The sequence below is a fragment of the Rissa tridactyla genome, chromosome 6 (assembly GCF_028500815.1).
Source record: "Rissa tridactyla isolate bRisTri1 chromosome 6, bRisTri1.patW.cur.20221130, whole genome shotgun sequence".
Lineage (NCBI taxonomy): Eukaryota > Metazoa > Chordata > Aves > Charadriiformes > Laridae > Rissa > Rissa tridactyla.
Window position 1 is genome coordinate 28,246,973 of NC_071471.1, and position 18,910 is coordinate 28,265,882.

The following is an 18,910-nucleotide window of genomic DNA, read 5'->3' on the forward strand; positions in this document are numbered from 1 at the left end:
TCTTGGAGGAAACTAGGACGGATGGGGTATTAAAACTGAGATGTAGTTATAAAAATATCATCTTTATAAACAAGACCTTAGATAGCCTGTTGGGAAGCCTTGGTCTCTGCCAAAGGCCTGACAACCCAGTTCCCAAGGCTCCACTTAGGAACGACGAGTTTGCATTTCAGAAGGTAAATGGAAAGTCTGAGTCATCCTGAGTCAGCCCTACTTTTCAAGAACAGTGTCCTGGTCAGTATTTTATAGCAACAGTCACTGCCATAAGAGTCCCTTGGTTGTCTTCTTCTAGGTGAAACTTGAAACACCTTAATTTATCAGTCCTGAAGAGGACTTCTGTACATGCTGATTATGAGCACAAACAAATACTGTTTCCAAATTTTTACTTAAAACAATCTCCAGAAATCTTTCACTCTTCTAACAAGGAATTTCTGCAGTTCTTACCGGAACAACCATCAGGAATGTGAAACATACATGAAGTGAGAAAGGCTAGTTAACACGCTTTACTTTCTAAACTTATAGGGTCACTCCTGCGTCACTTCCAGTTCCCCATCAAGGACACAACAGGGACCCTTCAATGCCTCTCCCTCATCCTTCAGCCTTTACTGACCAAGCTGCAACCAGGAGATGTCCACGTACCAGCCCCATCAGCTTCCAAAAGACAAACCCCATTGCAGGCTGGATGCATGGCAGTGCCAATGGTGCAGTGGCCATGCACTGACACAGTGCACCAGGCCCTGCTTAAGAGCACACATTCCCTCTTCCTGCAGGGATAATCGTATCATATTTCTTTTCCCATACACGTCCCTCTCTCTCCTCTTATTCATCTTAATGTATTAGTGAAAAAAAAGCCAAGGAATTCAGGTGGATTTCCTAGGCATCAGCTGCTTTGGTACCCCTTACTAACTTGCAGGATGGTTCTTCACCCTGCTCTCAGCTTGGCAACATCCATGTCCCTTCCCATCAAAAAAACTCAACTCCTTTCACCCTCTACCTTGAAGCCAATTTGAACCAGTGGCACAGAAACAGGCACCAAAACATCTCTAACTGCAGTATAAAGACAGATAAAACTTCTTTCACAAAGCAGCTACTCTGCTGCACAGACCAGACTGGGACCTCTCCCAGCAAAGCCACTCCTACAAGGCAGAAAATCATCTCCTCAGCTTGCTACCCCAGGGACAGCAAAGGCTAGCTTCTATAGTTACACTCTGAAACTCACAATTTTTTTTCTTTAAAAAAATAATATTACACAAAGCAAGTAATCAATTTTACAAAGAGAAATAGATAACGCGCCATCCCTAAATAACCTGAGCTCTCCCAGGCTCACAGAGGAAAACGGCACATTTGCTGCCTGCACATGAGTGACTCTGACCTACAGCTGCGCGTGGGCTAGGGGATTTTAAATCTACTGGGACCTGGTCGTGTAGCCGCGGCTCATTCAAGTGTGCACTACAAACCAGTGCTGACAGCACTGTGGAGCCCTAAATATTTAGTAACACGGGTACATTGTAGTGCCCCATTCACAGAATGAGCTGAGATACTGGTTTAATTTGTTCCGTCACAAAACAAGGAAAGTGAAAATCAGAAATGACTGTAACGAGAACACACCAGAGCCACTGCTTAAAGTGGATAAAATTTGATCTGATTTTTATCCTTTGTAGAGTGGTTCTCAGAGAATTTCATATTTTAGACTATACACCCCATGGTTTTAAAATCTGCTCTAGAAACTTTTCTATAAATATAGGAGAGTTTCAGTAAAATACAACAGTTAGGTCAATGAAAGAATGGCAACTGCTGCAAAGGGGTGATTATCTCCTAAGGATTGCAGAGAGGTTAATTTGCCAAAGAGCTTATTCGGAGGTAACTCTAGCTGCTATGCCAGGGAAGGGTGGGCTCTGAGAGCATTGAGGAGGAGTCAAAAGAAGCAGGTCCTCCACAAAGAGAAAGCAGAAGTTCAGCTGCAAGGGCTGGGAGCAGGTTTGCAGCTGGTTCTCAGCCAGATGGGGATTGGCACCAGAGGTGAAAAGCACAGGTGTGCCAGCAGGCACCCACCTCCTCCTGGGTGGAAAAAGATTGCAGAGATACCTTGACTCTGGGGACACTTCTTTTTGGCCATCCTTTATCTACTAGCAAAAGAGAAGTCTGTACTCCTTCACTGGGAGCAAGAGGAACAGCAAAGAAATATGAGATAAATCATACCCAACACTACTCGTTTGATACATTCCTCTAAAAAGATGGCTAGACCAAAAGATGTCCATGTACTAACCTTGATTGAGAGGTTATTTGTGCCCAATATACTAAAAAATAAAAAAGATTCAAGAGCAGATCATCCTTAAAAAAATATTACTTTTGTTAGGCTGCCAACATCAGAGCATGCTTTGGCTTTTGGCTAAGCCAGGACAGCAACAAGAAGATAGTTTAAGTAATTCAGAGCACAGCTCCCTCCTGGAAAGTTAATTTAGAAATCAAAGGTCACAGTATTGTCCTAAGAAAAAGGTTGCTTATAACTTGTGCTCCATTTTTATTCCATGAGCCTTTAGGTATGAGATTTCTCTGTGGCTTAGTCTATACTCAGTACATCTCCAAACTTTCTAAACAATTCCCAGAGTAAGCTAGGGGGCAAAATTAACTTTGAAGGATATTGGCTCCCAGCTTTCAATAACTGTTGGAAAAAATGGTGCTTTGCAGGGCACAAGCCGCTCTTGCAAATCTTTGCCTAGACAATCCTTGGTGGCAAAAGGTACTGAATGAGACTTCGCAAAATGACTATAAAAGAGGACAGGGTATCACAAGTCACGGCTTTAGGGATTCCTTGCCTGTTATTAACACTCTATTGTAAGGTCCTGTGGGGAAATCTCAGCATGTTTTGCAAGCATTCCCATTTCATCTTGAAAATGCTTTCCACTCCCCACACCATGTTATGTTAAAAAATAATAATAATAAGAGAGACTTGCATTTTAGCACTGGATAAAATGGAGCCAAGTGAGAAGAGACATTTAAGAGCTGTCCTAAAAAAAAAAAAAAAAAAGTTCCAGGCAGTTTTTCCTTGAAGGATGATGGCTCAGCAACACTGAGTTGATATCACTGGGTGATTGTCCTGGGTGGATATCGCTGTAAATCTTCCTCAGGGCTACACTTTATACCAGCCTGTATCCTAATACCAAGGAACAGCAGCTCATGTAGCTGTACGATTCAATTACTGGGGTTCACAGTGATGTGACTGGGTGGTAGCAGTGGCAAAGGGAGTCCTGGTTTGGTCACCTCAGTGCACAGGGCTTTGTGCCTATGCTTAGGGAATGGGAGTCAGCATAAATATACCAGTTCCTAGTCACCAGCTACTACATAGGGCACACAGGCAAGGTAGGATGCTGAAAAATTTCTCAGATCATTAGTTGGTATACAAAAAACACCCCAAAACCAAAACCCACAGGCACTGAAGAATGAGGTTCAGTGCAATGCCAGCTTGTCCAGTTCAATATCAACCTTGGAGCAACAGCCCAGATCCAACACTCAAATTTACGTATTTCTTAAGAATATATTAAAAGCACAGAAAACAAGACAGGGTGTTTGTATTCCATGGGTGTGAAATTCAAATGCAAGCAGCTAGAAAAATGTCACAGACTGTAATGCCTTTGCAAACAGCCCCCAAGGCTGATTTGTCACACATTGCTGGTCTAAAAGCAAGCTCTATTCAGAAGAGCTATTCCCTAGGGATTGTAATAAAGTTTTTCAGCCATCTCTGATTCAGTGCACTTTTAATCCCATAGGAATGGCTGTCATTTCAGGAACTCGTAATGGATGAGAGGAGAGCCTATGCCCCATCCTTACAGGAGAGGAAAAAACCCCACCAAAACCCATGACGGTAATTCACTCAAGATGGTTTATACTTTAACATTCTACTTCACTGCACTTCATTATCATTAATAAGAAGGTTTTGAATATTTCCCTCAACTACCTCCTTCTAATAGTGATTGTTCTGGACACAAAATACATTTTCTTGTGGTCATAACATAGCAAAATGTTTTACCTCCAGCTCTTCAAAGCTCCCAAGCCATCCTGGGCATTCAGTTGTAAGGAAGGACAGCACGTCCTTGAGCACAAGGAATAGGCAGCATGCAAATAAATAAAGCAGATGCAATGTAGCTCCTATTCCAGGTAAAAGGTAGCAGCTGGTCATGTACACAGGGGATTCTCTTTCGGTTTGGGGCTGCCTGAAACATTTCAAAACATAATTGATGCTTCTCTATTAGTATCTTAGTTCAGAGCAGGGGTATGCTTTGGAAGCAAATCTCCCTCCTATCCTTCCTTACCACTTTCATCTGTATCATGGAGCAGCCTCTATGTGCGAGAACTTATTTCCTCCCAAATGAAACCAGACTGCAAGATGCTCTCCAGGTGTGCACCAGTGTGCTTCACCTGCTTGTGGGTGTTCAGTCCCTGGGACTGGGTCAGAGCTGCACACCTGCTATGAAATGCTTGTAGTGTAGACATCAGCTCCTCAGCACTGTGTTCCTCTACAGACCTGCTCCCGTTGGGCTGCCTTCTAGACAGAGGGAAAAGAGTGACTGTGATTAAGTCGAACTTCTGTGAGGTTGGATACTGTTCCATGGGAAACTCCCACTAACAAGTGGCTGAAACCCCCCCTACATATAATCACTTGGAGGTCAGTGGGGATTATTCCCCCAGGCGATCTGTTCAGAGTCAAGTTTTGTTCAAGATCATTCTTAAAGTCCTGGGATAAAAAAATGCACCCGTAGCATACATGTGCATCAGGATCCTGTGAAACACAAGTCCAGCGGGTTCAGAGCTTGTGCCAGTAACTTTAAAAACTTTCAGTCCGTGTGTCTCTGGTAGTTGTATTTTGGAGTGGATTTCAGTAAGAAGTAGCTTTTATAAATGAAGGGATGACAGCTAATGCCTTCTAACTGAAGGCAACAGGACAAAACCCTTAAAAATTACTGTTTATTATCAGCTCTCTCCACTATCAGAACAAATTGCCTATTGAAAGAGTCACACACACACAGTTTTATCACTTACTAATGTTGCACTCCGAGGCTGTAGTGTTTTTGCCCTTATTAATGGGATATAATGGAGCTTTAGGGCATGTCCTGCTGTTCAAACAAAAGAATTAGCAGTTTGCAATAAGCTCCCATTACAAGAAGCCGTAGTCTTTCTCTGCAGGACATCTCTCAATATGGCTATATCTAGACTGAGCCTGAGAACCTCCCTGTGGGATAAGTGATCTTAAATCTGCTGACTCCAGGGAAAGCTGGGGATATTCAGTGTCCCCAGGTGTCTCGCCTTTGCCACTTTCCAAGACAACTTCACTTGTCTGGTGGTTGTGATGGTTCTGGAAGTTCCCGGGCTGGATTTTCCGTGCAAAGCCTTTCACAAACAAACCTGGCCATTTCCTGCCTGATCAAAAAATGGATCAGCAACAGATTCACCAACAGAATAGGCAGGGGTGAAGAGAAAGAGGACACCACACAGCACCAGCACATGATGCACCACATGTCTCACCGCAAGGGCAAAACCAGCCTGACTCCCCGCAGCAGACAACCGCAAGATCCATGCACTACTGCCAGCTCCCGACTGTTTCATGGGGACCTTGCATTTAAGTCAAAATACTCAAGATGCTGCCAATCTAACCTTCAAAAGGAATAAAACACTCTTTCTTGTATTTGCCTATGCAATGATATTCTCTTGGTTTGCTCGACTCAGGAAAGGACATTAACATTACCTCTGAAACATTCAGAAAAATTAGTGGAGTACAAAAAGCTCAAGTAACCACCCTCAGCTGAGCTATGAAAGCAGCAATTTAGCTCAGCCTAAGGGTTGCATATATAATAAAAAGCAGACTTTTTCCCGTGACATAATTCAGATAGCCTTAATGGATTTTTTTTTACCTTTTTACTTTTAAAGAGCTGCAGCAAAATAACTTACAATTATCATATCTTCAATTAAACACACTGTGGGGCTTTTGGGTGATCTAGCATGAAAATGTTGTTTGGGGGAAAAAAAAAATTTACAAGCTGCTAAGAGTTAGTGGTACATCAATTAAGTGAAGATTGCCAGTTTGCCACAAAGTGGCATGGGATTCCTAGATCCTCTTCTCTAGATAAAGCGCTCTAACTGATGGTGAAGTTAACACAAAGGAGAAAGAATGAAAATCTGGTGTACCTGGAGAGCTCGTTTCATAACAGGAGCTCTGTCAAATGAGCCAGTGTTCTCGATCTCCTGTTACATTTAGTAAAGGGAAAGTTACGTCCAGAACAAACAGCATATGTTGTAAGAGAAAGCAAAATGGAAGAATTTTGTGCCATGAAAAATGAATTCCTGACCAATTACTGCCCTAACAGTGGCGAGACTAGTGTCAATGCTTAAGCAGATAGATATCTTTTTTAATAAACGGTCTCTACAAGATCCTCTTTCTATAAACCACTTCAGCTTGGCTATTCCAAAGAGAAGAGTTGAATGCGTTACAGTCGACTGCACTCAGTGATCACACCCTTACAAGCCATAGCTGTCTTCTGAAGGCAGCAGTTTATGAATAAATAAAGCAGCAAAGCACTCCATGAAACCTGCACATAAAGAAACCATTCTGCTTGTGACTGGGCTGTTCCCATGTCATAATAACCCCCAAGAATCCCAATATGAAGAATGCTGCCTCTGTCGTCTCTTAGGTTCTTGATTTTCACTTTTTCTTCCCTCCTCCCACTCATTCAATGACAAGGCATATTCTTTTCATTTAATTCAGTTTTGGGTCCCTTGCTGCATCGTGAGCTCGCAAGGGAGGGGCTCCCTGTGTGTCCTGCACAGACAAGTCACCTCCGCCCTGGGGACAAGGTGGAAAAATGGGCTCCAGCACCTCCTCCTCTTTCCAGAGCTACCTGCAGGGAGCCCCCAGCAGGAAGGTTTCCTATTTAACACTTGCTACGCACAGAGGTTATGTAGTCTGCCTTATATCTTTGAGCAAACCCACCCCTTTAGAGCATGCGTGGGGACAGGTTTTATGCCAACGAAAAACAGTCCCCAGGGCAGTGCCCTACCTCCCCATTCCCCTTGAAAGCCCTGAGATTTCTTGAATGCTGTGCAGTCGCTCTGCAAAAGTGTTTGGCTTTAATGAAAAACTAGCGGGGGAAAAAAGGTATAAACCTGTCAAACAAACAAACTAGCTATCTAAGGGATCTAGCCAAAAGGAACAAACCTATTAAAGGAATCGTTTTCTGCACCAATATGTCACCGCACTATACTCTGTGCATAATGATTACTTAAATCCAGCCATCCCATGCATTATTAATAGGACTAGCCAACCTCAAGTCCCTGTGCAGCCTTAAAGCAGATATATTAAATATTCCCAACAGGAAACGGGCGACCATCCTTTATCAGCAATAGACTACACAGTTAAGTCAATGCCTCTTTTCAAGCAGGTTTTGTTCCGGTGTGATCAACAAAGCTGCTCACCCCCATCCTCCAAACTGCCTTTACTGTCAAATCTGAGCAGCATCTCCTCATTTCTCCATGAAGTGTGCAAGTTTACCCTTTACTGTGAGCAACAAATCTTGCGTAGATGCTACAATGCTCTGGGAACAGAGAGCAACCTAAGCAAATTGACAGCAGAAAAAGAACAGGTAGCAGGGTGTCAGGGCTAAAGTTTTAAGAATGGGAGAAGGAGGAGGAAGAACAATGCTCCTACTGCTGCCGAGGGCAATGGAGATGTTTGTGTGCTGTTCATGCATCTGCCATGGCTATAAACTTGTTATTAAATACAGACATGGGCTAATCTACCATCTTACAATTCGACATTACTCAGATGTGGGCGACCATGATTCTTGTCCCTCCTAATTTCACTCTCTACTCTACTCAATATTTCTAGCTGCTTGTGCTCAGTTGTAGAGCAGTGGTTTAGTACAAGGCCACACCACTAGCAAAATCCATAAATGATATGCTGTTTTTCCACAAGTGGGATGGTCCTTTCTCATGCAGGGGCATGGACCAAGGCTAACACGCTCCAAGTGTGGGGAAGGGAATTTCTTTCTCAAAAGAGAATCTGGATCCAAAACCCTCCCCTCAGAAAACACACAGGTTTTACATAAATACATAACAGTAGATAATGCAAATTGTAGCGCTTCTTGCATACTCCTGTGCCCTGTAATCTTTACAATTTCTCCATATTTTGAAGTGATTCGGTAGCATCCCATGCAAGGTGTGATTACAGAGTGATTCAAAATAGCAGGCCTGGAAGTTTAAATGCTTCAGCAGCAAGCCAAGGAAATGCCCACAAATTATATGTTAGAAGAGTTTTTGCTATGAAAATGTTTGGCTAGATATTTACAGGAGCAAGCAGTAATAGAAATATGAATATGCCTTGCTAAAAAAAAAAATGAGAAAAGGGGGAAAAGTCCCTTTAAATAATGCCATGATATTTAAAAATGTATTCTTTTCACTATAGAGTACAAAGAGCAACAAAAACAGAAGAGACATCTGTACTAGAGAGTGCTGGGAAGTTTACAGCCCTGCCGACTGACCACCATCAGAGGAGCAGCACATCGGTACATTAGATGTGCGCTACAGTTTTTGTCTAACAGATGCAACGTGCCTGAAAGACAAAGAAACCAAGCCAGCTGGTTGTGAAGGTAGCCCCTTGGGCTCCTGTTTGTTGCTGGGAAGCCTAGAGTATTTGACATTTCTTATCAGTAAAAATGAGCCCGAAAGGTTTCCTCCTCACGGGGGGAGGCACGGCAAGCAGATGAGTAGATTCTCCGAGAGACGTTCTGAAACATATGGTTTGTTGGAGGATTGAGACATTTAATGTAATAGTTATCAATACCTGCATGTGTACTTAAAATAAGATAAAAGTTAATTAGTTCCAGCTTCAGTCCTTCCCTTCTGTTGATAATCCTTCTTTTTTTTTTTTTATCAGTCTGTAAATGACTGGCAAAAATCTAGCCCTAAAATCAGGCTGTTTGAGAACCTGAACTAATTCCCCCAGTGGCACCCTCCACAAAACAGCTACCTTGGACTCCTGCTATCCTGTTAATAATTTACAGCACAAAATATAGTTTTCTGAATTCCTCTCCCACAGCATGACAAATACCCCATTGAAGTATTATATGAGGGAGAGAAGAGAGCGGGAAACAATTCAAAACAGGCTGCTTTCAGTATCAACAAACTAAAGATGCTACGAGCAGATTACCTGAACGACATATTATTGCTGAACCAAGGTGTGTTAGAAAACACCGAGTCATGCCACTGAATTCATCAAATTAGTTTGAAATTACAAATTTTCCAACTAAGATCCAACAGGGTTTCGGTTCTTTGACAATTGCTGTAATCTTCCACACTCATAGCCCATTTTACTCATGTTTCAACTTGCTCCTTGCACGAGCAAGGGGTAAAACCTGAAGGCTGGGGGTCACAGAAGCCAAGGTTTGGAAAAATAAAATAGCAAGTATCACGGTAACACTAAAAGCCACACTTTCCTCACCCAAGATGATTCCTTTCCAAAGATTTGCTTTTGGGGGGTTTTAGTTCAAATCGTCACCGATGGCAGGAGCTTAACCTGCAGAAGGTTTAGAGAGTTGCTTGCTAGGATGCATAGCAAAATAAGCAAAATCAAACATCTCAAGGCAGCAGCTACCTGTACAACTGAAATGAGCCAGTTTGCAGGCATCTTGAGGTTTACTGCAGGGATCTTAAATCTTGAGAGTGAACCTTACTTTTCAAAGTGTATTTTTAAACCCAAGAGTGTTAGACAAAAGAAGGAAAAAGAAAGGCTATTTCAGTTCTGCTTTTATTTCTGTGGTTTGTTAGGCATTGTATAAGTGTAGAGAGATAAGATAAGCCAGTCTCAAAGCCTCCTCTTTCTTATGTTTATACCCAGCCAGACCTGCTGCTTATCGCTCTGCCATTTAACTCCCCCACTATTAAGTAAGAAGAAAAGATGAGGGAAGAATTAGTCTGATTGACCCCCCAAACTCCTTCGTGAGTGAGATGTGGTGCAGACAGTAAGAAGGGTTGTTTGAGGCAGCAACGTGAACTGAGCTCCCTATCTAAGGTAGCCAAACCTTTGGAGGCTGAGGAGCAGGGCGGGTTATCACAAGAGAGCAGCCTGTCTACATTTGTTTCATTGTCTCTCTTTAGTTTAGCTCCTATTTTAGAGCTAGGAGCACCTGTCAATGCTCAAAGGATGTTGCACATTTTTCCTTTGACAATTATGATGATCCTGCTGTCTCAACATGAGCAAAAGGCGTTTGGATCTCCACATCTCTCCAGGTTGTCTTGTATTTTGGTTCAAGAGCAAGGTCTTGAACACACGGGACGTCCCTGCCCGTGTACAGAAGAAACTACTCCCTTGGGAATGTTTCTCTCTATTTTGCTGTCTCAACAGCCTTTGGCTAAGTCTCAGAATTTTCAAGAAAGATGGAAAATCTTTGGCACAAAGACAGAGGCTGTTCTAGGAACAACTTTGTCCTGAAATGCATTAACCTCTTCTAGCACAGCTCAGTCCTTGCATGGTGAATTAAAGTCCATCTTCTCACCCCACCCCACTGTCCCTACTCAAACAGAAAAAGAGGTGACCTTAGTAACACAGAAGTGTTACTCTGACCTGAAACTATACTTTGAGATTTCATCCGTGCTGTAAAAACAGTAACAAGCAACAGAGAAGATGGTGGCCTGGATGCAGGAGATGGAGTCCCCTAACAGGGACCAAGCCTGAGTCTCAGTCAGGAATTCTGTTTCTAAGAGATAGAGTGGAGATTAAGATCCAGCTAAGATAAAGATCCTGCTCATTTGTCATGAGCACTGCAGAAATACACTAAAATTAAGCTCAGTGGACAGAACACAAGTGCAGAGAACCGAGTGGAAATTGGGCAGATAAGGTAATAACTATTAACCTCGGTCCAGCTACGATTATTGTCCACCAGCTCTGCAATGCTCTATTTGCTCCTCTCAGCATTTGAGACTGAGCACAAATGAAGGAAGAGATTAGGGCTACCCTTTGGCTCAGGGGCAAAGAGTGGACTTTTTCAACATGCATCATTGCTCTTAAAGCATTCGTGACACTCCCAGAAGCAGCAGCTTGCTGCAAACACTCTCTAGAGCTTCAGGTCTGATCCAGAGCCACACACTGGAGCACGGAAGTTATGCTCCAAACTCGATTCCCATTTTCTCAAATGGACAGAATAATGAAACTGTCCTTTTTGAGCACTGATACCAGCTGTACCTCTAGTACATCTGCTGAAATTTGCCAGTATTTATTCTTCCACTGCTTTAAATTTTACTCCTCCCACAGTTCTTTGGCTTCTGCATAAATCAAATCCCTGCTGGCAATGCCATGTTAGACTGCATCTCTTTGAGGAAAAGGCATGCTAGCATGGTGGACTGCATGTCTTGAAAGAGAGTTGTAGTAGTCCAGGGTCATTGCAACCAATTACACCATCCAATTCTTCACTGATCCTGCCCTTGACACTGAAATAGTGACTGGTTTCATCCTCCTACGTGATCTCTCTATTCCACTTGGTTTTTCAGAGGCAATAATGCATGCATCATCTCTGTATTATGAATATCTTTTTTTTTAGCGCTGTGCACATTGAAGTGCTCTAAGTTATCGTTGTAGGTTTCCACTTAATCCAAATCACTGAGGCACAGTCTGGGAAATGGTAAATGAGGCTGACAACGAATTAAGAAAAACGCTATCCAGGGGAAACATTGGCTCCAGCTTAACATTTCTAATTTCTCTTTTCATCTTAATGGGAGCAGTGGGAAAGAGAAGGTTCTTGTTTCCCACACCCTCTCCAATTATAATAATTTTCACACAGCACCCAAAAAAGTCTCAGGCTGTACTATTAGAAAAGTCAAGCAAGAATGAGTATAACAGTTCTCAAAGTAGTTATCTCAGGTGAAGGCTGCTATCATAGCAGCAGAGAACGAAGCAAAAGAGGAGAAGACTTTTTAGCTACAGTGTGCAAGCACATGCTTTCTCATTAAATAACTGTCCAGAAATCACAAATGCCAACTAAAAAAAAGCTCAGGACAACTGTCCACAGGCATTAAAATACATGGAAAACCCTGGCTGTGTTGCAGGACGACAAAGCACAAAGTCAACTGTGCCAGAACACACAGGCTAGGACAATTTCATAGATTTCAGGCTGGAGGCTTTGATGCCTACGTCTGCTTCTGGAGCATGCTCTGACCCCTCTCCTGCCCTCAACTCTTCTCATAGGGTGGAGCCCATGTCAAAAAGCCAAGCAACTCATGGCTCTTGCACACTGCTACCAACGTCCCATAGTCAGAGAGAGAAAATTTTTAACTCTGGGGCATATTAAGAGGAGATAAAAGAATCAGCAGCAGACTACACCTTTGAGCATCTGACTGAGCTTTCTACCCTTCTCAAGGAACCTCTTTAGATTTCTATTGACTGGCAATCAGCCCATCTGATTATACTTATAATCAGTGGGTATATACTTATATATGGCTTATACTTACTCTGGATCAAACAGCTTGTCACAGGCTTTTACTTAGAGGGCAGCTTGAGGTGGAAGCATTTAGCTTCTACTACACCTGCTGAGCAGAGCTGGTTGTGGGCTATTTCTACTACACACTTGCAAGTGTGAGGTGCTGCATAGCCACATGCCCTACCTATCCTTGCATTAAAGATTGTTCACCATCCATGCAGAAACCTCCCTGCAATTCCCAGCCTAAACATATTCACAGTTTTATACTAATCCTGTCCCTCAGTGCAAAACACCTTTTTTTCTTCCTTTCTCAGGGTTTCCCCCACCAAATGCAATCACACCAGCTTTTTTTACCCTTTTGCTTTCAACAGGCTCTCTACCCCCCAGCCTCCTTCATCTTTCTCTGTCCCACTCCCTTTTGAACAACTAGCAGGAGGTAAAGGAGGCTGATTGGGATTTTTCTTTTGCACACAACATCCTAGAGCACCTCTGAGGATTGCGTCCTACCTTCATCACTCAGTTCAGCTACAGAGCTTTCAGCTGTGCAGGGACATGGCCAGGCTGGATAGCTGAGGACAAATCCTGCTGGTGGAGTTGCAGCACATTGCACAGATCTCAGTAAAACATCCCCACCAACCAAGTTCAAAATATAAAGGAAAGGCAGAGGAGCACAATTACCTTTTGAACAGGGAAAGCAAGCGGCCTCCGAGGGCTTTAAGACTCCCAGTACTGCAAATGTGATTGAAAACAGCTGAGGAGGCACAGCCAGGTGCATGAACTGCCCCACATTCTGCTCTAAAAGGAACGTGATTCTACTTTTCTTTTCTTACAAGGACCCCTGGCCTTTCAGTAAATGTTTTTCAATGAAATGAAGCATTTGCATAAGTTTCGTTTTGCAGATCTGCTGGATTCAGTTAGTAAGAAAGGTCTGAAAGCAGAATAAGGTAGGTACAGGTTGCAGCCAGTTTTCTAGATTGCATTGTGCAGGGTTAGGATAAGGCAGGGGAGAGAGGTCAGTATTGCAAATAATCCTTTCCCATTGATGTAGTTACTGGAATTTGTTTGGTTAATGGATAACTTAGCTTCCTATTGGGACTTTAGGAGTGATTTTTGGGTAAAATAAGTGTCTGGCAATGAGTTAAGAGTTGATAATGTTCAGCTGACATGAAGGAAAAGAGTACTACCTGAAAAAAACCAAGGCAGTCATCATCACAGGCTCATATATATCCTCGTAAAGGAATTGGAGGGTAGTCTACAACCCTTGTCCAAGTTAGCATCCACGCCAACACAGGATTGTACGTGGTGCACAGGCCCTTTTGCTTACTCCAGCTGGCTGGACACTCACTGCCGTACCGTTTTGACTTTATGCTCCACATCCCCACACAAAATGCGAGAAGCTTTCAGTTGTTGGGGTGATGCTGAGGCTTTTATTACGCAGGCAGCATCAGGACGGAAAGCAGTTTCAAACTTAGCAGGGGAGAAGCGAGCAATGAACTTCAACAGAAAGCAGCTGTGCTCGTGGTGCCACGGCCTCAGCACTGCTCCACGCAGCGTGCTGCCCTGGCAGTGCTCTGTGGCCAGGGCCTGAACTATTCCCAAATACTGCACTGCTGACATACCCACACCTGGGTGAGGATGGGAATGCTTTTTCTTTTGGACTCAGTAGTCCTGGATTCACTACATAATCCTATTTTTCTACAACTTTGCCCCTGTGTGGCCTGCATGAACCGTCCCATAGATGTGTTGTGCTGAAGATGCAACCACTGTGCCTGGTTCCCCATCTGCACTGCTCCTCGCTGTCAGCACTCCCACCAGCGCTGGTTTGCACAGACCAGTGCCAAGCAGAAATCTCCCAGCCCTGGACCTACAAACTCAAGGACAGTTTTGCCCCGTCCCCACTAGCGGATGTCAGAGCATCCTTCTGAATCCATCAGAAGGCATAACAGCCTGAGGGCGGCTGGTTTCCAGACCTGCTCCAGAGGTTATTTTCCAAAATGCAGCTTCTGCTGATTCATCCCCTACCAACACTGCTGACTACCTGTAAATGCCTGACCCAGGAATATAAATTACCATTAAGGCTGACAAGGATATACCCTCCGCGACAATAACTCACGCATCTGCTGTTTCCTAGCACAAAAGAACATCCCTTTTGCTTTGGCACAGTGAGTGCATCATTTGGGATTATTAATGCGAGCATCTCTCACTGACATTAATGAGGCTGGTGCACTCTTGACACAGGAGGACAGCCATACTCACACCACGGGGCTCAGACACAGCGCAGTCACCATCGTTCTCCAGGGGAAGAGTGATTTGTTGCAAGGGACTCATTTCTTAATGTCTTAATTCTCAGCACAAACCTCTAAATGGCATTACTCATCCCTCGCGATACACGAGATATCCTAGAAAAAGGCCACTACTGCTAGGCAGGATGGAAATTATAAGGGCTACCAAAGCAGTCGCAAAGCTTCAGGGCAGGAGCTGATCACCAGGTGGAAGGAAGCAGGAAGAAACCTCTCCTCAGCAATAGCATTACTGCGGAGAGGTATGGATTGAAGTGATCAGGGAGCTGAGCAGAGAGGGAACGTGGTTTTCAAACATGCAGTGGGGCCATGGCTGAAAAGGAGCAATTGCACAGAACAGTTACAGGAGCCCCTTTGAAGACAAGCAAAGTGCAGTGTCTTCACCCTTCCAAGAGTAAATTTCCACAATGTTCCACCTATCATAAAGCAATCATATAATTCAAGGTTAACGCTTCAAGACACTCTTAAAGGCACAAACTTGTTATAATGTGCACTACATTAATTACAGCTAAAATTATTCCCAGCATATATTCCGGCACTGAAACATCTGTTTGCATCTGCAACAAGCCTCTCTTATCCCACAGCAAATTGCATAATGTTTTCATTAGCACCATCGAGCAAATGACAAGACAATATTCCAGTAATGTTTCTCCCTCTAACAGATGTGATCTTGTTGAAATCTCTCCCTTTGGTTCCCTTTACCTTCTTGCTCCCCTGGAATGAGAGGATATAGAAAAAGAGGAGAATGAAACATTACAATAAAGGGGAAGTTAAGCAACTTCATTACAAAAAACCTAGAGCAGCAAATGATTTGAAGAAAGGGAGCTTGCATGTTATTTGCACTTGTTCTTGTAGATGTAATGACCAACGATGTGCCTCTACTCAAAACCTGTATTTTAAATGAGGTAAACGTAGCTGACACTTTTAAGTAAGGACTGTCTGCTTTATGAAAGTGGTCGTTGTGTAGGCTAAGTCACATCTTGCCAAGTACATTTCTTCTTTCAGTCTGATTTCTAGGTTGGGGATGGGATCTCACAAGTTTCTCTCTCAACCTAGTTTTTGGCGGAACTGTTTAAGCTTTCGGTACCGCACAAGGATCTGCATCCAGACACGTCACACTGTTGTCTCCGGGTGCAGTGAGAGTGCTGCTCAGTGACCAGAAAGCTCTTATACATTCAAAGTATTTCACAGTAAAAGAGATCCAGCAAGGAGCATACAGGATACTAACACACTTTGTTCACTGGATATCAAACAATTTCTCAGTAGGAGGCCTGACACAACTGAACTCCTAAGGTCTGGTACAGCCCATGTTTCTCCGCAGAGCTAATTTCTTAATCTTTTTTGTTTTGGGAGAGTCTCCTTAAAACCTTCTTAGTTTTTCTTGATAATGCTGTCACCCTGGGAGTTATCATGCTACCTTGAGACCTACCTGTCACTGAATCTGAACTGCAGCAACCTCCTCTGAAGTTTCTGTGGTGGTCCAGCATCCTGGCTCAGGTTTGGAGCCAGAAGTCTAGCTTGCTAGTAGAGAAATGTAAACATGGGTGGAAGACATTGGCTCAACATGTACCTTGTCCTTAAGGGCATCATGACTGTCTTGATCACTATCCTGCCTGAATATATCTGATCCAAAGTATTCATCCTCCAGGAGTATCTGAGAGACCCAGGTGAGCTCAACCATGCTCCCACGTCCCTCGTCCTGTTCCCATACTGCCCAGCCCCAATGGCCTTTCATAAAAATGCTGCATGTAGCAAAGGCACTTCGGGGAAATGCAAGAGCGGATGAAAGGTAGGGAATGAAGCTGAACTCAAGCTTGTCTTATGCATCATAGACATGTATTTGGAGCAAACCCCACATGAACTGAGAGAGTTCGGGTGCAAATGCCTGAGGGCTGGGGCTGGTGTAGGCAGTCTCAGTGTAAGCACTGTCACAGTTTGGGCCGGGTTGGCCAACGACAAGACCACAGATGGCCTCCCCCACCTCTCGCTCCAAAGAGAGGAAGAAGAGAGGAAAAGAGATTTACGAGTTCAGAAAAAACTAAGCTACTTCAACGAAGTACTAATAATAAAATAAAAAAGGAAATAATGAAATAGATGCAATATATACAAATATACACAAAACCATATCAAGCTCCCCAGGAGACATCACTGACAGGCACTGGGGAAGTTCCAGACCGGACTCGGTGACAAATGGGAACTGGAACACACTGACCAGAACCAAAGGCAGATGAGCTGACAGGGTCCTCCTCGTACATCAGTCATCGAAGAAAGAGAGACATTAAAGCCAAGCCAACCCAACCCCTTTCATCCCTCAGCTTTTATAGTGAGCGTGGTGGATGGGATGGAGCACCCCATTGGTCAGTTTGGGTCACCTGACCTGACCACGCCTCCCCACAGGTGTGAGCCCTCCACAGGGTAAACAACCACCTCAGCGGACCCTGGTTGCCACGGCAACGAGTGTGAGCCAGGGCCTCCCGCTGAGCAGAAAGTTGGCCCCGCTCCACCCCAGGCCGGGACAAGCACACGCAGGTGCTGCTCTCAAGAGCAGTAGGAAAATATTTTCTTACATTTTTAATAGCCTGTTATCTATTAGTACTCAGATTTATTGGAATAAGTCTTCAACCTGTTTTCAACAGAATTAGGTTTGGTGTCTGGATCCTCCCTGTTGCTCTCTTCCACCCTTATTAAGCAAAGGAATTCATCTGCGCAAGAAACTCTGATGATGGATGCAGTAAAGTGTAACTTTATGCTGCCAATCAAACACTTAAAGCATTCCTAAAATTACAGCATAGCAGTTCCATAGCTGTAAGAAATCCTTTTTTACTCCTCTCACTAAGCCTGGAGTATATCAGGACTTCATTTTCTAAAATCAGTAAGTGAGAAGAAAGTCAGATTTAGCGCATGAAAGCAGCAATAAAGTGCAAGTCCCTCTTACTCTGCTCTTCCTCTGTCTCAGTATTGTCCTTCAGGGATCACTCCTAAAGGATTTACCATTCCATCCTCAGTTTCTGAACAAAGTTTCTTGTGTGAGTTGATGGTCCTGGTGAAGGCACTAATGGTCCAGGGACTGCTGGACTGAGACTGAAGTGAACTTTTGTACAACAAAGATTTAGTCCAGCTCTTGCAAAATATGCTCTAGTGTACATGAAGTTGGGTTGAAAAATTATGAATCTGTCACAACAGTAAACACTTAGTTAATTTTAATCTTTTAATGGCTTTTTAGCTCATAGAACTCTCTTTTTAAAAAACTGCTCTTCCCAGTCCTGAAGGCTACAAAATAAACAAAAACTTAGTCAAGTAGGAAATTAAAGAAAAATTCCTCTTGCAATGGTGGCAGTACTATACTCTCACACACCATCAATAGCCATCTAGTAAACAACTCAGCTCTCCAGCCAAAATTCTTCTTCCTTGCTTATGTTTATTTCTGGAAATTCCTTATGCAGATAAAAATCAGCTTGGGTTACCCACCCTGCATGTACTAATCTGCTCTGTGAATGCGTCCTTGCTGCAGACCTCATCTAGAAAATGTTGCTATGACTCTTCCCTCCCTGTTTGCTCAGTCGGAGCAACCTACTCAGTGTCTTCATTTATAGTCCAGATTCCTCCAGCCTCATGGCTCATGTAATGTATTATAATTGTTTTTCTACGGGACACACTTCTAAACTTCTAACTGCTTTGCATCACTGCAAAATTATCCATAAAGCAGCAGACTTATGCCAGGCTTTGTGTAAAATTATTTGAACCAAATTTACGTTATGGTTCAAAGACACCAACCAAATGATAAAACTCTTGAAATAAGACTTATGATATGATAAACAAAAAATACAATTATTTCAGTTTCAGACTGAGCAACTCAGGCATAGCAGGATTGAGAGTCATTATTATAATGAAAACCTGCAACAGATACAAGGTTTGAATCTGACGTTGCATTTCAGACATTACTTGGACTCACTTATCCTTTTGGTTGATTATCTGCTCTTGGAGTGGTCTATATTCTGCTTCTGAGTCAGCACTCATTGCCCATCTTTATTTTCTTTCCCTTTTCTTATAACCTAGGCATCTGATTGATTAACCATTCTTTATTTTGTGAATGTTGCCAAACTTCCTATTCGCCTATAACTGTGTTCTTGTGTTTCTGGATCATTAAGCATGTAA